The sequence below is a fragment of the Pangasianodon hypophthalmus genome, chromosome 12 (assembly GCF_027358585.1).
Source record: "Pangasianodon hypophthalmus isolate fPanHyp1 chromosome 12, fPanHyp1.pri, whole genome shotgun sequence".
In the NCBI taxonomy this organism is placed as follows: Eukaryota; Metazoa; Chordata; class Actinopteri; order Siluriformes; family Pangasiidae; genus Pangasianodon; species Pangasianodon hypophthalmus.
In genome coordinates, this window is record NC_069721.1 from 15,440,726 (window position 1) to 15,461,064 (window position 20,339).

General features: G+C 38.2%; 1 protein-coding gene across 2 annotated transcripts in view; it reads left to right on the forward strand.

Annotated features, from left to right (window-relative positions):
- svila (supervillin a) overlaps positions 1-20,339 on the forward strand; it is a 76,035-nt gene that overhangs the window by 1,815 nt on the left and 53,881 nt on the right. The window contains exon 1 of one of the 2 annotated variants that reach the window (XM_026915979.3): positions 13,829-13,985. The exons of the other annotated variant lie outside the window; for it this stretch is intronic. The gene's annotated coding sequence lies outside the window, so the exon portion shown is untranslated. Of the gene's footprint in view, positions 1-13,828; positions 13,986-20,339 lie in introns of those variants that run through there. 2 annotated transcript variants of the gene reach the window in all.

Consider the following 20,339-nt stretch of genomic DNA (forward strand, 5'->3'; position numbering starts at 1 on the left):
ACATGAATCATGTTTTCAAACACAGATGAGTACAGAGTAAGTTATTATTGTATCTAATAACAGACTTTTCAAGTTTTGCTTAGTTTCACATGAACATTTGATATGAAAAAGTAAAGCGAATGCTTCTAAAAGCAGTTGTGAAGGATATCTGATATCATACCCAACATTATGCTCAATGTAAGTGTGTATGGCACTTGGCCAAGCTCTGAGATTGACACATTGACATTTGTATGAAGAGATGTATGGCTTGGTTTTGGCTTTCTCATTCTTTAATAGTCATGTGACAGCCCATAATGTAGCCCTGTAAATATAGCAGAGGTGATGCACTGGAGTAGTGTTGCCTTGAATGTAAGAGGGTTGGGGGGTTATTATATTGAGTTTGAGGGGGAAAGCAAAGTGTTGTGGTTAAAGATGAAAGTGTTGTGGTTAAGGATGACATTAAATGAACACATTTCTTAATATTTGGTGAAGTTCTCTTCACATTTTGGCAGCTTTCAATAAAATACCTGCTCAAACTTAGATTTCTTCGGCACCTTACAAATGACGTGGCCACCATCATCCAACCAATCAGTACGAGGAAGCCATGCTTACTTGTCTGTAAAACTCAAAAAGCTCCCGCTCTTGTACTAGCATATAGGCATCGTAGCCTTGGCAGTGCACATACATGTGTTTTGGGTGCGTGGCGTTGGAGAGAACAGTGAAGGGAGGGGCTGTATTTGTTTGGATTTTGAGTTTCAAAACAGCCAGCTTGAACTGATTTCTGTCAAAATTGCTGACTATATGTTTAATAGCCTGAAAGTGCACAGTGAATTTGATTGTTCTAGTTTTACAAGTGATTTTTATAGTACTTTATTAATTTCATGCTATTCAGCTTTTGGGAGAACTTTCTCACAATGGGGCAGTTTCACAGGCTTGAATTTGCCATGGATGACATTTCAGTTGCTCAGTTCAGTTACATTAGGAGTAGGGATGCAAAAAAAAATTACTTGGAAAGGTATGTGTGTGCTTCAAATTCCAGACAAATTCTTGTCTTCGTCCCTTGTACTAGAGCATGTGTTAGACAGAGCATGTACTAGAGCAGGCTGTGGGGTAAGGCCTTGGAACCACTGAAATCTTTGCTTAGTGCTCAAACAAAGATGTTTCCCTGGCTTGTGCTGTTCTCTGCCAAACCTGATTGCCTTTTCATCCTACCTCAGGGTTGCCATTGTTCTGCTCTGATTTGCAGATGGATTACTACACACCTTTTGAAGTCACTGTTCCCAAAGCCTTGCACAGGGCCTTTCACTTTTTGCCATGAGCCTCAGAAATATTCTAGTAATTGTATTAGACAAGGAAAGTGTATTTAACTTTTCAAATATTTCTTAGGGCTGTTGTTGCATATTAAAGCATGTGGACCTTTTAATGAACTTTGAACCAATTTTAATGCAAAAATTTATCACTGACATACGATGGAGTCCAGAAGTCTGAGACCACTAATGAAAATGTTTTTATTTTGCATTCTTTTCTAATTTAATATAACAATTTTCATCACAAATGATATTATTTATAACAGCTTGAGTGAAAAGTAGAATCTTTGCAATATTTACATGAATTTCAATGTTTCTTACTATTTGGGATGTCCCCTTTCTGCTTTAATAACAGTGTGCACCCGAGCTGGCATGGACTCCAGACTTTTGTGCAAAACCCTATGATCCATTTTGGATCAAATCCATCGGAGTGTCGTCTGAAAACATGCTTCAGTAGAAGAGATTAGACCTGAGGAAAGTCTGACCTTTTGTACAAAGCAGTTAACATGGTCAATATCACAAATTTGCTTACATTTAAATAGGCACCTAGAAATACTGCAGCATCTTAAATCTTAAATATTCAAGATTTTGAACATTTACTTTCTTTGTTTTAAATATTTCAAAACTCTAAAGCCTTGTTTATTTCCAATTTTTAATGGAGGAAAAAAAAATCCCATATTTTCAATGTGGTCTCAGACTTTTGGACTGTATATCATGCACACGCTTTCACATTGAAATTCAGCATGGCTGTGTTTGTGACCAGCACTTTAACACTGATATCCATCACTCGAGCCCCTGCTGTGTTCAGAGATGATGACTGGAGCAGGTCAGTGAAATGAAGGTGCTTAGAGCGGTCATGTTGCTCTGCTGGCCAGCTAATTAATCCCCTGATCATGGTCAGAGGATGTTGATGCAGTCCATTGAAGTAACTTGTTTTTGTTATGACACTTTTTGTTATTTCCATTCCCTTTTGCAACATTAGGAGGAAGGATATGACCTACTTATGGGAATGTGATTGCCTTTTTAAAGAACCAGCATGCAGAAGGGTCTCTTTTCTCACTGCAAACAATGCAAGTGAAAACTATTTATTCCTTTAGCGGATAATAAGTGCTTGAAAGAAATGGAAACAGAATAGAATGTCTAGAAATAGATTGAATCATTTTATATTATGTTATTATTTAGTATGTGAATTAAAAACACATCTGGGTGTGCTGTTACAGGAGAATAATCAGCGATGGGGTGGTGTGATGTGTCCTAACACAAAGTGGAGTTGCTGTTACCATCCCAAAGTTGATTACTTTCCTATAAAAACATGTCCCATCGTGTTTTATTCCTCTTATGCTACATCAATTTGTCCCCGATTGCATTTATTTTTTAAATTAAAGAACAGCACATCATATTTTTTTAATCAGTTTATAGTTACGTTAAGTGTTGTGAAACATTTGCAAAACGAGTTAGTTCTTGTTATCACTTACATTATATCAGCTATAAACAGTTGTTCCCTCACTTTCTCTGGAAGATAATATGATACATGTTACCATGAGACCGGAAAGCGCAAAGTCCTCTGTCCTCAAGCCTTCCAGTGGGAGAAAATTTGTTACAAAGATTGAAACTGAATGCTATAAAGTACTGTATTTTAAATAAACGTCTCATTAAAGAAAACCTCACCATATCCCAATTATATGTTTTTCTTTGTTGAATAAATGGCAATATTGTCAAAGCTACTGTTAAAGAAAAAAATCTGCATTGTTATACAAGTTATAATAATTCACCCTAATGAGAAATATGACACACTTTTGCCTACATTCAAGATGTTTTCATTTGCGATGAAAGAATTTTTTTGCTGTCTTGGTCTAGTCTTTAGTATCTGTTGATTCCTTGGCACACCAGTTTTTCATTTCTGCAGACTGGAAGTCAAAGCCAGTGTTCCCTTGTTGTGTGAGGCAATATCCAAAAACAGTAAGAACTTTCAAACAAGGATAATTACAAAATTAGCTTTTATTAACCCTAGCAGAAAATTACATATAATGCATTCGATTGATTTTATGTATGCATTGCTACTCATCAAACTTGTCAAGATAATGCAAACCAGGTTTTGGTTACATAGCATGCTATAAATTTCTTTAACGTCAACGTTCCTTTAACGTTGTTGAGCTAGAGCACAGTTCCAGGACACCCCTCAATCGTGAATTACAGCTGACCCTGTTACATAAGCTTACATCATCGATAGAGGCCCAGGAGTGGGTGGTGGAAGAGGTTGGAGAACAGATGGATTGGGGCCTCATCCTACTTCAGCAGACTCTCTCTCACTGTGGTCTAAGACACAGCTTGAAACCTCCGAGACCTGCTTCTTTCTCAGGACAGTGATGAAACGCTCATTTAGTATATGCTGCGATATGCAGGTGCTCCTACTTTTTTCATTAAGTTCATCATATATCCGGACTCTCTCATGAGAATCAAAGACATGGACATACACACAGGCATGAGAGCACGTATATGGCCTTGTCTTTGATTTTTGACTTCTGTAATGTGGAACTAATTCGCAAATATGGCTGGATGGAATAGAAAGTCCTGTTGAATTTCTGCCAGTTCCAAATTTATATAGCAAACATTTACTATCCATTTGTGTTTTTCATTCTCCAGGCCGTAACATTAAAACTGTTTTTGTATTAACCTTGGCAGTGTGTCTGACCACTGCAAGAATATTTAGAGGCAATTGGAGACCTAGTGCAAGAGCTTGTCTCAAATAGTAATGAAGATCTTCCTTATGTGTGCATTAAACAGCCTTCATTCAGTCTTAATTGATAATGAAAATACAAAAAAATGTAAAGGAGTCTAGATTCTCAGTCAAAAGTTGCCCTCCCCATGAGTGTAGCTGCTTCTGGTTGTTTCTCATGATTGTCTGTGGTAACTTAGCTAGATAGCATATTATTTAGCTTGATAGTGAGTGATTGATAGAGGGTGGTCATGGCAAGGAAGGAAAGCTGTATCCTGGGGTTTACAAAAAGCTTTAATAAAAGTCCAGCGTTGCTGGACAATGATGAGATAATTACACCATTCAGTAATTATATATTCCACTGCTGTAAAAAGAAGACCTCTATTTTATTAGCCTATATGAATTGTTATAGTTGGCAGCAAAGTAAGGGAATACAGTAAGGCAATCATGTTATTGTTTTAAAAAAGTGTTTTTACTCTTTAATTGTTCTCATATGGGTGATTCCTATCCTCACTATAGTGATGTATAACTTTTGTTAACTGCTTCTGATACATCTAACCAAGCTTTGTATAACACACACTTACAGTCTAAGACTGATTCTTACACAGGATAAGTGCAAGACTTTAACTACATATGTGTCTATATAGACACACTGAGCAAACATAAGGTGCACAGATGTGCTGATCACTAATGAACCACTCTGGCTTTATATCATGGATTACTGGAGCTGGAAAAAGTGCTTACGTGTGCCTCTTTAAGAGAGTACTGAGCTGGCCATTGTTTTTCTTCATTTGATAGTGTGTTATAAATAGGTCACTGCAGAAAGGAAACACTACTCCCTTGCAAAATGAAAAATCGATTGATTCATTGCCATATTTGTGAGGTTGGTATGCCCTTACGACAAAATGAAGACAAAGAAATTTATTTGAAACAAATTCAGCACACTTATTTTCACAGTTTTTCAGTCACAGGAAGAAAAATGGTTAAATACTGAATGTTACTAAAAGTTATGATTTATTTTGGTCCTCATCTATCTGTCATTTAGTCTAATTGGGTGTAAATGTTTAGGCTAAACTGAACAAAAAAAATTCCTACCAACTTTACAAAAGTTTCAGTAACTGATTTTCTTCATACTCGTGTGTGTGTGTGTGTGTGCGCGCTTGTAAATACAAATCGCCTACCAAGTGTGTTCATGACACTGCTCATTTACAATTAGTGTGACATCCACAAAACAACCTAACAGGCAAAGCATACAGAGATCTGAAAATGACAGAAAGGCAAAAGAGCACCTCCTAAGGGAAGAGTGTGTTAAATCCTTTAGTAATGTACCTCAGCCAGTGCAGCGAGTCGGCTACCACAGGCACGGGATAACTCTTCCTCCTTTTTTATGGCTGAGTGACTGAGAGAGTCATGGTGAAACTTTGTCTTCTTAGAAAAATAGAGATAGTTTCCTGTTTTGTCTGACTTTTGCAAACAACATGCAGCACTGAATTCATACATGTTCCTCGATTTTGCTGCTGTGGCTGACAGGTGGCCACTAGAAAATTGATGTTATGTGTTGATTTCAGTGTTTTTCCTCCTCTTGATACAGTTTACATCAGTGCTCTAAAACAGTGTCTACACAGGCTAGTAAGTTCCTCAGTTCTCTAACATGTCACTGTACCAATCCGAACAGCAGAATATGCCTGCATACAGACACTCTATACGTTAATTTATGTGATGACTTGGGTAGGTGCTTCTCTCTGTGTCTCTGTCCTGTATGGCTGAGTGTAGACTGATAACATAGATGGAGTCAGGGATGTGGCTAGGTCTTGATGTGAAAGCCAAGCTGTTTCCAGTATAACAGCAATGAAGTTTGGGATAGTGCTATGGTAACAGGGATGTCCCAGAGAGAGAGGGCTTGGGCTTCATCTGAGTTATTCTGTTTGGAGAGCAGAACATGATTTTTCAATTAAGCCTTTTTTATTTTTCCTCTGTCAGAGTGAAAAACAGCCACATCTGGGGCACAACCAAACTGACGCCCAAGGCAAAGTGCATGTGTGCGCATAGATATACACAGAACACACACACTCTCTTCACTGTGTATTCTATAAATTTGTGTGTATGCATAACTACACAAACAGAGGATGAGGTCACACCTGTGTTGGTGTTCTAGTGAAAGATTTATGATTTAGGAGTGATTCTTTATAGCATACTTTTGCTTAACGAGCCCATATAATAAAGAACTGGATTTTCCTGGCTTTGAAAAAAATGAAATAAGATATGCTGTGCTTTTGTAGAGACAGTTCAAGTGTAACATCCTGGAATAGCATGTAAGCATTAAGCTTGCAATATATATTTTTCCTCTCACCAGTCCATAGGGTCCAACTAGGAAAGCTAAACTGCAACGAAACTACGCTCACCTAGAATTTCTCATCACTGTGATGCCACTTCTAGTATGAACATGTTTGCATATGACTGCCTATATTTACATTTGCCTGCCTGTTCAGCCTATAGCAGCTTCTCCCAATAGCCAAATTATACACTCAGCTGATGTTGGCTCTTGGGTAGCAAATGTCTCTTTGCATAGCCTTTCAAAGGATCCAGACATCAGAAAGGATGGCTAAAGTTTATTTTTAAAGACATCCTTAGAGATTTTTGGTCTGAAGAGTTTGTGTAACACATTTCTTCCTGAACGCATTTTTGTGCACTTCTATCACGCTGCTAATTTCCTAATTTCGTATTCATTCCATCAATAGTATACACTCGCCATCCACTTTATTAGGAACACATGTGCACCTGCACATTCATGCAGTTTTCTAATCAGACAATAATGTGGCAGCAGCACAATGCAAAAAATGCAGGTGTACAGGTGTTCCTAATAAATTGAAGGGTGAGTGTATATTTCCCTTTGCCTGCTTATGTTTAGGTTTTAACAACTTTGAAATGGCTACTGATTAGTATGATTAGCATTAACTTGTTACATGGTTGCCATCCTTAAGGGCATTTCTTAGTGCTATTTCCTTATTTCAAAAAGTGTATCATTCATATGTAGATTGTTCCATGGTGTCAATGGTTAAATTCATATTTTTTTCATAGTAAAGCTTTACTAGCAATTATGCCTTTATATATTTTATAGGGATTCCATCTTCTTTAGAGAATGAGTAATAAAGCATCTTGGCAAATACAGGTGACTGTTGCAGTTAAACTGTGCTGTAATAAACTGTGATTTTAAAAACATGATCAAACTGGTTAAAGATGTGGTGATGTTCCATACAACATGAGGCATCTCATGTAGCCATGGAGAATGTGTAGAGGCAGTTTTTGCGACATGTTTTACTTGATTGCAAAGCATGACCCAAATCTAGTCACTGAGAGATACCCAAAAGTGCAATGATAATGAGTCCAGATATTCTAAATGAGCTACCCAAGAGCTCAGCCTTATTTTTCCTATGAATGATCAAAGCAGAACTAAATGAGACTCCATACACTTATTACACTATTATTGTGGATGAATAGAAGGATCTGTCAAAACATGAGCTGATGGCTCTGTGCATGAGAGATATGCATGCCAATAAAGATAGGAAGGGAGCTAATAGATTTGCAAATTTGAGAGTGGAATTTCTACAGATGTTGCAACTCTTTGAACCATTAGAAGAGGGGTTCTCATCATCTTTCATTTTTTGCAGGGCATTGTGTCTCCAGAAACATAATTTTCCCTTACCGCTGACTCACCTGGGCCAAGTAATGAAGGGATTCATAATAAACTGATCAGGCTTTGGTAGGGAAAATGTTAAACTCTGCAGAATAGAACTGGAGCTCAATGCTGAGTGTTAGGTCTAGCTTTAGGTCTAGCTTTAGGTCTAGCTTAGAACTAAAACAGTCCAATAATGCAAGATCTCAAAATTAGGCTCTGTAAACAATTATGATGTCATCTGATGCTGTCTTAGAAATTCTTGCACAATGAGAAACCAGTGGCCACAACAAATTTAAAGTTGATCCAATTTTGCATCGAACATGAAGACAATTGCATTTTTGTTGATAACATTTGGAAGTATGAGGACTCGTCAGATTAGCCTGTCGATTACCGACTGCACAGTTCTGATCAGCCATTTTGGTGTATTTGAAAGATGCTGTGCCAAAGCCTATTCACCAAGTTTCAAGAGAATGAAGTCATTTTTAAATGTCATCAGATAAAGAAAGCTGCCAGTGATGATGTTTAGAGTCAGTGTTTGCTTTTGGTTCATAAAGAACAATGCCGACCCCAAGCAGCTGTGGTGTAGGATGTTTGTCAGTCACATCTGCTTTCAGAAAGAAGAAGAGCAGTACGGTCCAATGTGTACAGCAGCTGTATATTCGCCAGTTGCTGTATTGGAACATGATCAATGGTTACGCTTCACTGATTGTACACCCGCCTGCTTATCTTATGTATGTCTGGAGGATTAAGAGCAACGTCCACTAGATGGCACATCAGAGCCAAGACATCCCTGTCCATCTGGATTCCAAGTCAAACTAAAATTTTTAATGATTTCATGCACACTGAAGCTCTGTTTCTCTTTAAACCTTTCCACCATCGTCATGATTGTTGTCATGAACTGCGTCTCAAATCCAAAGCTCTGGCCTTACATTCAAAAGTATTTTTTAATCTAGAAATCGGTACATAAAACAGACCTTTCAGTAGGTCTGAAGGCTACATGATTTTTAAAACTCAAACACTAAACATAAGAAAACCAGTAGTCTAGAACAGTCTAGAACAGTACATAATTATACGATTTGAGACACAACGTTAGTTTGTTTAGTCAGTGGCAGACACGTGCTATACTGCATGTTTATGTTGACTTTGCATCATGCAGAAGAGTTAATATCTGAAGACGTGTACAAGCGACTCTCCAAATGACGATAGGATGTTCATAGCAGCCATCTTGTATAAAAAGGAAGTATAAATCCAGCTTTAGACAATATCTGCCGTGGTATGCCATTAGCTGTTACGCTAGATGGCTAAAAGGGGTTCTTTTTTCTCTCTGGTAGTGGTAATCAGAGTAATTGTCATACGGAGAATGTAGCTTCAGAAGCACTTTGCTTGCACAACTGATGAAAAGCTTTCGTCTGAAATGTCCTGTTTCTCTGGAAACTTTGTTTACCAAGCTAAAACCTGTTTCTCTCTCTCATTTCTAGAAAATGGCTTCAGTCTTCCTAAAAGCAATTTTCTTTATGTCTTCATCAATTTCTGCTCATTGCTGTACAAGTCCTCAGTTTACTGTTGAACCTGGTAAATACCAGTTCTCTAGTGGGCAAAGATATGCTAATTAAATGTTTGTATGTAAGGGCTAACAAAACCACATAACCACATATGGTTTTTCACAGTTTTGTTTTTCAGTTTGAATCATTTTTGTCACATTCTTTTGTTTTGTTCTTCTAAGTCATACTGTCATTCCTAACTCTTTCCTCTTCTTCCTCTTTAACATCACAAACAGAGGAAGTCATGGGATCTCTATTATGCGGTCTCATTCTATTTTGTTTTCATTCTGTACCCACTTGATCAATCTTATTTTGCGTTATATAGACGAGTGACACTTTAAGTTTTTTTTTTTTTTTTTTTTTTTCTTTTCCCCTTTAAAGTGTGTTAGTAAGGTGTTGGGCCAGCATGATCTGCCAGAACGGCTTCAGTGCACCTTGGCACAGAATCTCTGGAAATATGAACACCATTCTTCATATTCCCTAAATTGATCTATCCCATCAGTCTAAAATGTCCAATAAGTTTTCAAATGGGTTGATGTCTGGTGATTGTGATGGTTTTAAATTTTTCTTCATCCTCATCAAACCATTCGGTGAACCCTCATGCCCTGAAGATGGGAATGTTTTCATCCTGAAAGAGACCTCTCTCATAAAGATCCATCTTCACAAGATAAAGATGATCATTCAGAATAGCTTTGTATTGATTAGCAGTGACTCTTTTCTCTAATGGGGCAAGTGAACCTGAACCATGCCAGCAAAATGCACAGCACAGCAGAGCCATTCTTTTGACTGTTTTTTTTTTTTTTCCTTTAATTTGTCATATGTCTGTATATGGTCCTGTTTACTATGTTTCATCAGCATATGTGTTTAAGGAGTAGAAAAAGGCCCAACATGATTATCTGGAGTTTGGCGTCTCTCATCTGGCTCTCATTCTGGGTCTGTTTGTCATTTATTATGCAGTAATGGGGTTCAGAGCTCCTTTGGCGACCCATGTGGGTTATCTGGGGCAGCTACGAGTTTGTAGTGTGCCTCATTATAAAGCATCATAAGAAGTAGAAGGTCTTTTCACGTCTCTCAAAGGCATAAACAATGTTATGTTTGAATTCCTTTACATGTCAGTTACAGAAGAATAGCTGTCTTGCATGAAAGAAAAGTCATTATATTGGTCAAGATTAGGATTTTGTAATAAATTTGTCTGTTTTTAGTTTGCCCTGTCCTCCCTGTCCTCCTCTCACAAAAATGATGCGTGAGAACTGAGGAAATATTTAAAAGTAACATGCTGCATTTGCTTGATTTCAATAAAGAAACTACATTCAGTGCATATTTATCATAAGGGTTGTAATCAGTTGTTCACATTTACAGCATTATGATTATTTTCTGGAGTGATTTACATAAATTTGTTTTTCATGTTTCAGTTTCTTCAGTGCCAGCCAGTGCTTGATCTGTAGTCTGTACAGTTATTCACTTCAGCACATCAGCACCCTCTCTGCTCATACTAAAGCTTAGCTCCTTTGTGTCAGTTTAACAGTGCTGTGCCTGTCCACTCATCTGATGTGAGGTTTTTTTCTTCCCAAAAGAAATTGTGTTTACTAAAATAAAGCAAATGAGCTTGGAGCATTGCAGGCTATGGCCTAAATTTACACCAATCAGCCAGAACATTAAAACCACCTGCATAATATTGTGTAGGTCCCCCTTGTGCTGCCAGAACAGCTCTGAACCATTGAGACATGGACTCCACAAGATCTCCAAACGTGTGCTGTGGTACTTGGCACCAAGACGTTAGCAGCAGATCCTTTAAGTCCTGTAAGTTGTGAGATGGGGCCTCCATGGATCGGACTTGTTTGTCCAGCACATCCCACAGATGCTTGATCGGGTTGATTTTTGCAGTGTGGCAGACCACTGCCTTTTAAGGAATATCATTGCTATGAAGGGGTGTACTTGGTCTACAACAATGTTTAGGTTGGTGGTACGAGTCAAAGTAACATCCCCATGAATGCCAGGACCCAAGGTTTCCCAGCAGAACATTGCCTAGAGCATCACACTGCATCTGCCGGCTTGCCTTCTTCACACAGTGCATCCTGATGCCATCTCTTCCCCAGGTAAGCGACGCACACACCCGACCGTCCACTTGATGTTAAAGAAAACGTGATTCATCAGACCAGGGATTGGAACAAAAGGGCTAGCCTTTGCTCCCTACACGCATCAGTGAGCCTTGGGTGCCCATGACCCTGTAGCTGGTTCACTGGTTGTCCTTCCTTGAACCACTTTTGGCAGGTTCTAACCACTGCACACTGGGAACACCCCACAAGACCTGCTGTTTTGGAGATGCTCTGATCCAGTCGTCTAGCCATCACAATTAGACCCTTGTCAAAATCGCTCGATGCTTGCGCTTGCCCATTTTTCCTGCTTCCAACACATCAACTTCGAGAACTGACTATTCACTTGCTGCCTAATAAATCCCACCCCTTGACAGGTGCCTTGACAGATGTAACGAGATAATCAGTGTTACTCACTTCACCTGTCAGTGGTTTTTATGTTATGGCTGATCAGTGTATATTGACGTGTTGGTCGTCATGCACAGGTTAGCTAGAGGACACCAGTAATGAAACGGAACCAGAGTGTAACCTCACCATTTCCTGTCTGCACTAATGTCTCTGAAACTCATGAAACCACAATCTGATGTGTATGACTGAGTGAAAAATGTAGTATGATGACTGTGTGACTGCAAACATATTGTACTGGTATTCATATAACTCGCATGCAAACACTGTATAAAACAAAATATGCAAAGCATTTATAATACAAAATGTGTATCTTTGTCTTAATTACACACCCACCCACAGCAGCATTATGCAGGCATACTCAGCTGAATACAAGCTTCAGTGTGGCTTCAGAAGAATGAAGCAACAGTGCATAAATGAAAGCTGGATGAAAAGAACAAGTGACGTAAATGTATGAGTGAGATGATTGAGACATAGAAAGTGGACAAAAGAGCCTCTTTCAGCTCTTGCATGTTGTTTAGTATTACAGTAAAATGAGTGAAACAAGCCTGTATTCAGTTTTTGTTGATATGAAAATAGACATTTATCTTATTTGTGGCAAATGATACTAAGTGTAGCTATTCTGGAATAAACATTCTCTCGCTCTCTTTCTCTCACTCCTCTCGTATTTAAGTGGATACACATTTACTCTGCTTTATCTTCCTTGGCTTCTGGACAGTTGAGATACGAATGTGAATATTTTCACGTAGCTTATGAAGGCCTGTATGGTTCTCCAAGGTAAACTGTCACAAGTGTATACATAGACACACTTCCACTCAGATTACTGGATTTTTTCCGAGATTTGTAATGGATTCTGTTTAGAATGGGCTTAATTACAGCAGTGAAGTCTAAGCTTGTCTTGTTACACAAACACAGATATTCGAGAATGCAAACAGTGTATATATGTGTGTGTTTGTGTGCGTGCGCATGAATTTATGCAAGAGTGAGCACTAGATGGAGCTATAGTATATGAAAAGGCTGTTAATATAAATTTCTTGGTTTTAGAATTCAGTGTAAGTTAAATGAAAATGATCTTCATTAGTATCTCGATGGTTAACGTTCAGTAATAGTGACCAAGATTGCCAGAGAGTCACTACTGGGCCCTTAACTCTGATTTGCTCAGAGTATGTTTCTCACTTTTAAGTTGCTTTGGAAATGTTTAGCAAATGAATAAATGTCACTGCAAACTTCATTAAGCGATCAGGTAGCTCTTTTCTAAGAGTATTGTAAGTATTATTAGTATTTTTAAACACTGAACAATCAAAATTATTCCTCACAGGAGTGGGTACCAATTGTTTTTGTTTTGTAATATATATTTTTATATGTTACAAAATATTATTGAATATTTCTACACGGTTTTGTTTTTAGTCGTAGTGGCACTCCTGTTTATATGGCACATACAAACCATAGTGGTGGCACAGTGTCTACTGTTGCCTCCTCACAGCTCCAGGATCCCTGGTTCATTCCTGCACTAGGAATACTGTCTGTATGGAGTTGCGCATTTTCTCCCCATGTCCACATGGGTTTCCTCCAAGTACTCCAGTTTCCTTTCACCTCCGAAAATATGCTGTTAGATGGATTGCCTATGCTAGGTGTGAATTAGTGTGTGAATATGTGAGCACATAGTGTCCTGCGATGGATTGGCGTTAGTGGTTACTGAAAATGAATGAACGACACCATAGTGCTCCTCAAGTTCAAATGTTACACAATTACTTCTTTTTCAGTCAACTTAGACTTGATCTTGTACTTAAATCCATTGTTTAAATTTGGTTTTGCTTACTAAGATTCTGACCAGCCACACACATACACTTGATGAGGTTAGACCTTGGTCATTTGTGTGACCCTGGCCTACATTCATCTGATCTCATGTTCCAGCTTGCACTTCTCACTCCCTCACCTTAAATTGCCTGCGTTTAGTTGTTGGCACAGTCCGGCATGGTGAGGCAGCGGTGGGAAAGCACCGTGTTGCTATATTTATGTGCTTTTGATTCCTCTCTGAAGCGTGTGGAGCTAGCCTCTCATTTTTCTTCAGGGGTGGGTGGAGGGGGGCATATACATGTTCTGTCTACAATACGAGGCCCCTTGGTCTTTGACTGACATTCTGCACAGTTGATCACTCTTGAAGGACCGCACACTTTCCCCTGTTTGCTCCACAGTTAAACTTGTTAATTGTTCCCTGATGAATAAGGCTCATCTGTAATTAACAGCACAGCAGCACAGGGACATACTGTAAGTTCATGGTTACTTTTTTCCTTTCTGTTTAATCTTTCCTGAAATTAGTCATAAGTGTGGGCTGGTTTTGCCAGCTATGTTAGGGCTGGATGATATGATAATCATATCGATATTGTGATATCTCAATACGTTGCCATATTACACACATACACATTTCTGAGTATCAGCTTTTATGACATTTTGCACACTTTTTCCTATTTATTTATTTATTTATTTATTTCTAGTATGCATTTTATAATACAGATAATACTGTTCCTGATTTGTTGCGAAATGTGTTGTGAAAATGATTTCTGTCTGTCTAGCTATCTGTCCAATTTATATAACACTTGTCTACCACCCAAGGTTGCTTATTGTCTGACAATTGGCTCACATTGTGTATTTTAAGGTGTCTACATCCTCTGTTGTATTGTTTGTGTGTGTGTGTGTGTGTGTGTGTGTGTGTGTGTGTAAAGAGGTTAAGTATTGACTATAAGAGCACTGAGGTAAGCGGGTGTAAATGAATTAAATAGACTATTACATCAGAGTAATGCAGAATCATTAGTGACTCTTTGTGAGTCAGTGTATGTTTACTAATGCAGCTGAATATGGCGCATGAAGTTTTACCCATAACGTGTACATAAATGAGTGGCTGATGCTGTGGGTATTCGGTGTGTGTGTGGTGTAGTGGGGTGTGGCAGATTAACTAGACCTCCAGCCTCTACAGCTGTCCACTGAGCCCCACCTGCTCTTTCCGCTTTAGAATATAGAATCTAAAATAGAACACACACACGAGCGCATACACACACACACACACACCAGGCTTTGTCCCTGTAGCGTGAAGTACACATAAGCAGTTGTATATGATTGTGGTCTCAGAAACAAACTCACTCAAACTGCTCAGGCTAAAGGCTTCTAACTGGTGACGGTTACTCTACAGTGGAGCTGACAACTGACAATGTGGTTTATAGTAATGGGCCATGTGTAATATTTGGAGAAATTCTGTCCGTGGTGTAGATCTTCTCAGAGGGGTGGAAAGACTCCAGTCTGTGTGCTGCTTCATGCTCTGTAAATGAGAGGAAAAAACAAATAATACGGACCTCTAATATTCAGCCAGTGCAGATTAAGAGGCATCTCTACTTATCTGGCAGTCATGTTATGTCAAACTCTCTCTCTTGCACTAGTAATTTCTTGCCTTGGCAGCATGTGTGCTGAATGAACACTGTAGTGCGGTTTCAAGATGCACCTAAAGCACTACACACATTTTTATTTATAACACATTACCATGTGTCAGATTAGTGTAGCTGTCCTCCTAACCCCTGTCATTCACTCATATTCCGTTTTATTCATGTACCCATTCTTTTAGAGACTTGTTTTACTGTTTCACTACAGGCTGAATCTACTTGCATATCCAGTCTCATTTCCTGACATGTACTGTGTCATTGTCTTTTCGCTCCTATTTTTACTTGAAAGTTTGACCTTTTATAAAAACTGACCGTTTGTTTAAAAAGGAACTTGTACACCATATACACTATATACCATATGTACCACAATTATACACCAGCCTGAATATGACACTTGAAGCTTTACCCATAATGTGTACATAAGTGAGTGGCTGGTGCTGTGGATATTCGGTATGTATGCCCTGTGTTGAGTTGCATGGTCATTGGGTCACCAGTGCTTTTGCTGGCACTGACTAATATACACAAACACACAGGCACACGCATGCCTCATGTAGCCCCATGGGTGCATTGACATCAGTGACCCAAACAAGCTTCCAGCTAGGGAAAAGAATGGACTGTTGAGCGAGGCAGCCACTCAGCAAACACCTCTCCTTATTGGGGCAACGGGTAGAGGTGTGTGTCAGTGTGTGATAATTTTAGGGAAATGTGAAAAGCGTTTTCTTGACCTTGTACTGTTTGTTGCATTTCACTCACTGGAGGCCAATGAGAATGAGGTTCTGAATGAACTTGCACCAGTTACTGTATACTTTATCAGAGTTTAATTACTCTCACACCTAGGTCAGTGGACACACTACAGCCATGCTGACCTGAAATGTTTCCCCCAGGTTTCTTTTGAAGAACTAAAGAGTAATGAGAACTACAGTTATTCTGCCAGCTGGACCACTCTGCCTCGAATATAAAACCAAATTTAGCAATCACTTGCTAGCGAAGCACAGGTATAGCATATTGGGTTGCAGGGATCCTCATTCTGTAAAGCTTGCCAATGGTCAGGATGGCAATATATACCCCAGTAGTTCCTGGGTTAAGTAAAGCTTTCTACAATGGATTAGAAACTAAAAAGGTTCCTGTAATCACCGCACAGGAACTACAGTCAGCTTAGTTCATTTGCTGAAGTTATGTTCTGAGGTCATTTATTATACCATCTATTAAGTCATCGTTATGGTTTGAATTTTTCACTGTATGATAACCACCTCTAAAAATATCCTGGGGTCATGTACTTAATTGACCATTTGAAAGCTGGAGGTTATGAAAAATAAAGGAAAAAAAAAGAAAAACGTATTACAAAATCTTTATGTAAAACTTCTTATATTTTTGTACACATAACAAAAACCAAAAAGATCAAATCCCCTAATTGTTCTAATTTGTCAAATGAAATTGAGAAATTGAAATTGAGAATGATCTTTTTATAAAATTTCTAACTTTTTCAATATATATATCATATTGTCTTTCAAAAAATCTAACTAACATGGCAGTGTGGCAGTGTGCAGCACTGCTTATAATTTAATATAGATGGTTGTTTCATTTAGTTATGTTCAGCAATGTGAAGTTCTTGTGTGCATTTGATAGCCATTATTTATGATAATACTCCTAGCGTGTTTGTAACTTTAGCAGAGGTACCAATGTGACGTGTTTATAGAAGTAGCAGATTGCACAGCGAAAGGTTTTCAGTGCAATCTGCATTGTGTGTGTGTGGAGAAACGGAAGTGGCTGTAGAATGGTTTTTAGGGGTTCAGTGGGAGGGTCTTTCGAAATTTTTGGGAGAGTTGCAGCTGGACACACAGAGGATGAGAACCACTGGAGTAAGGATTTTAATCAGAAAAAAAAAACTTATGGGTCGATGATAATAGGCAGAAATACATTTTAATCTATATTTTAAATGTCAAAGGTGAGGTAACCGTCCAGTCATACAACGTGACTAACTGTAACACAGTGACCACTTTAGTCATCAGTTTGTTCTGGATGAGGAGTGTTAAATTCTAGCACATTTTGGTGATTTTCTTGATCTCATACCTTCTAGACTTGATAATCAACTGCTGAGTTGACTCGGGTGTGTTTGAGCAGGAAAATCAACACACTGTTGTCAGGCAACGCTAATTTAAAGTTTAGTCAAGTTACCCTTTCATCTGTAGTCTCATAACGCTGCCCATTCCAACTCCACAGACTTCCAGTGTAACCTCAGCCCCCTGCCATACCCTCTGCACTCACTTTGATGTTAGAAATATCAGATGAGCCACACTGTGATATGACCCTAAGATCCAAGTCCAGATTTCCACAAGCTCCGGTAAGAATATCTCCCTCGTCAGCTCTCATCCTGGATGGTGGAATGTCTCTCTGTTTGCTGGAGGGCCAGCGCTCTGTTGGAGACCCCACATCTCCATCCTGTCTCTTTGCATAGCTATTAAACAAACACAGTGAAAAATATAAAGTCCACATAAAGATCGGTAGTCCTGGTCACACTTTTAATTTTTTTTTCTCCATTATCTTACATACATACATCTTGCATCTTGTTTGATCTGTCAGAGCTCATAAAAAGCTGCTTTAACCACACTTTTACAGTTACAGGCCTGAATGGCTATTGGTGGTGTTCTATTGTAGTGAACTTCAAACATTCATGCAAAATTTTGGACTGAAATTGCCATACAGTGGACAGTAGTGAGTAACAAGCTAGCCTGCAGACAATAGCGAGTAGCGTTAGCAACAAGCTAGCCAGTGGACAATTAACAAGCTAGCCAGCTGACAATAGCGAGTAGCATTGACTACAAGCTAGCTGGCTAAAGTTAGTGATAACTCTAATGTTGATTACCTTCTGAAAACAGCTATTAATATGGTCAGTGTTGTAGATTTAACCAAGTACTGTGTATGTACATTAATCTAAAGCCAATATAAACTAATTTAAAAGTAGAGAAGGGGCTCTTTACACTGTTCACTGTGCGTGGCCATGTTGATTTGACGTCACTCAGTAAATGGGGAAGAAACTGGTAATTGAGAAGACTATCCCAAGGTTACGAGAAGTTGAGGGGCGTTTTCAGTGTGTTTTTTTTTTTTTTTTTTAAATTTCTAGTTGTAGCCTCGAACACAGCGTTATTTTAGATGTACATAGCTGCTCTGTTTTGTTATGTATCTGTGATCTATAGGGGTGTAATCTAGGTGGGATCTAGCCAATCTATAGTCTCCATTTCAAGTGAATCATTGCAGTTTCTTTAAAGAATTCACACACTTGAAAGGCAAACTTTTGATAATTTTTTGATGATTGTACAGTTTTCGGGTTATGTTGCCATAGCACCATTTTTGCAATAATTATACATATAAACTGTTTGGGGAACATTTCATGTAAGCTCAGTTTGTTATGGTTTTAATCTATCCTGGTTCATAGGTCCAACATGCTTTATATGTTTAGAGGCAAACATTGTATTAACCAGAAACTTTTTGCTACAAGTCCTGCATATTGGTGATGAACAGTCTTGAACAGCGGATACTGTTGGAATATTCACTAAAAATATGACGATAAAGATAAAGACAGCAATCCATCACGTGCATGTGACAAATTTTAGCTAGTTTCCTAGCTGTTAACTAGCTGGCTAGTCGTGTCCTAATGCTACCCACAGTTTTATATTAGCAGAGAGTGATGTTAGTATTTAAACAATTTCTGGATATAAAACAAGCTCCATCATGACATTTATCTCCTGCACAAACTCACAAATATTAGATCCCATAGTGTTTCTATCTAGGACTCTTGTCAGGTTCTTGCAGTGAAAACAAATATGAAAGCTTGGTATTTGTAATGTCCTATTTAAAGTACTTTTGGTTTACCAACTTGCATGAAACAAATGCTGAAATCAATCACATAACAGCAAACCCCTATTGGATAGACTACTGAGGAAACATGCTGATGGAATCTGGTACTGATTTCAAGTTACATGATTACATTACTGATTACATCTTTAATCATTTACACTCCTTAAGCAATCTAATGTAATCTGATTACTTTTGGAATACTTATGATCTATCTGGTTTATTATTTTTTTAAAATCATACTTCAGTGCAGAATCATCTTGTAAATTTATTTTTTTTTTCTAATTCAGTGCAGGCAGATACAGTTTCATGTGAACCAGTACTATTTATGCGAACATTTTCACATAAAAAAGTAAAAAGAGGTAAAAAAAAATAAATAAATAAAAATAATACATTCAAGACTTTAGCTTATGGAAATAAGTAACATGAGATTTTTGTCAGAAATCATAACTTAGTTTCTCTAGGGGGAGCCAGACTGAAATCTGAGTAAATCACAACTCTACAGAGGGCATTTTAGGTGTGGACTGGAGTAATAAGATGCAATTTTGGAAAGATAGACTTGAACAGATTTTAAACAGACATTTAAAAGCAAAATGTCATCTATGTAACTGTCGAAGATGGAGAACAGGAGATAGGAAGAATGGCATAAACCCATTCTCAAATACTGAACCAGGCTTCCCTGCTAATGAGCCACTCCAGATATTCCTCCCATATCTCCTTACAAATAAAGACACATGTCGGTTAGAAAATGCATCTTGATTCGGTTCAGTCTCAGTAATCTACATCCAACTTTCCAACATCAGATGCTGTCTTAATGACACAATGTAACTGTAGATCTATACAAGTACAGAAGAATCATTGATTCATTGATTAACTGAAATGTGCCTCATGCAGTGTAAAGTATATAGAAAAATTACCCTTCGTTCATTACATGTAAAAAATAAAATATGCAACCCAGTCTCACAGGGGGAAAAAAAAACATTTGCATGCACCTCATCTGCAGCACCATTCTGTCAACATTCTGGCACAAGTATGCACTGCACATCACTGTATAAAACTTTCATATGCAACTGCTCTGTATGCCGTGTTCTGCACCAACATATTTTAACCAAGCTAACCTCTACTACTATGCTATTTGAATAAGATCGATATGTAATGAATAAATGTACATCCTTTTTTAAAATTTTTTAAAATTTATTTATTTATTTTTTTAAATAGAGCCCATTTCATATGTTAAGGTTGCAATATGCTCATGCGGGGATTTTCAAAATGCGGATAATTTTTACCCCATTATTTAGGCTACTGAGAATACAGAGACATTTTGAAAATACCTGTGTTA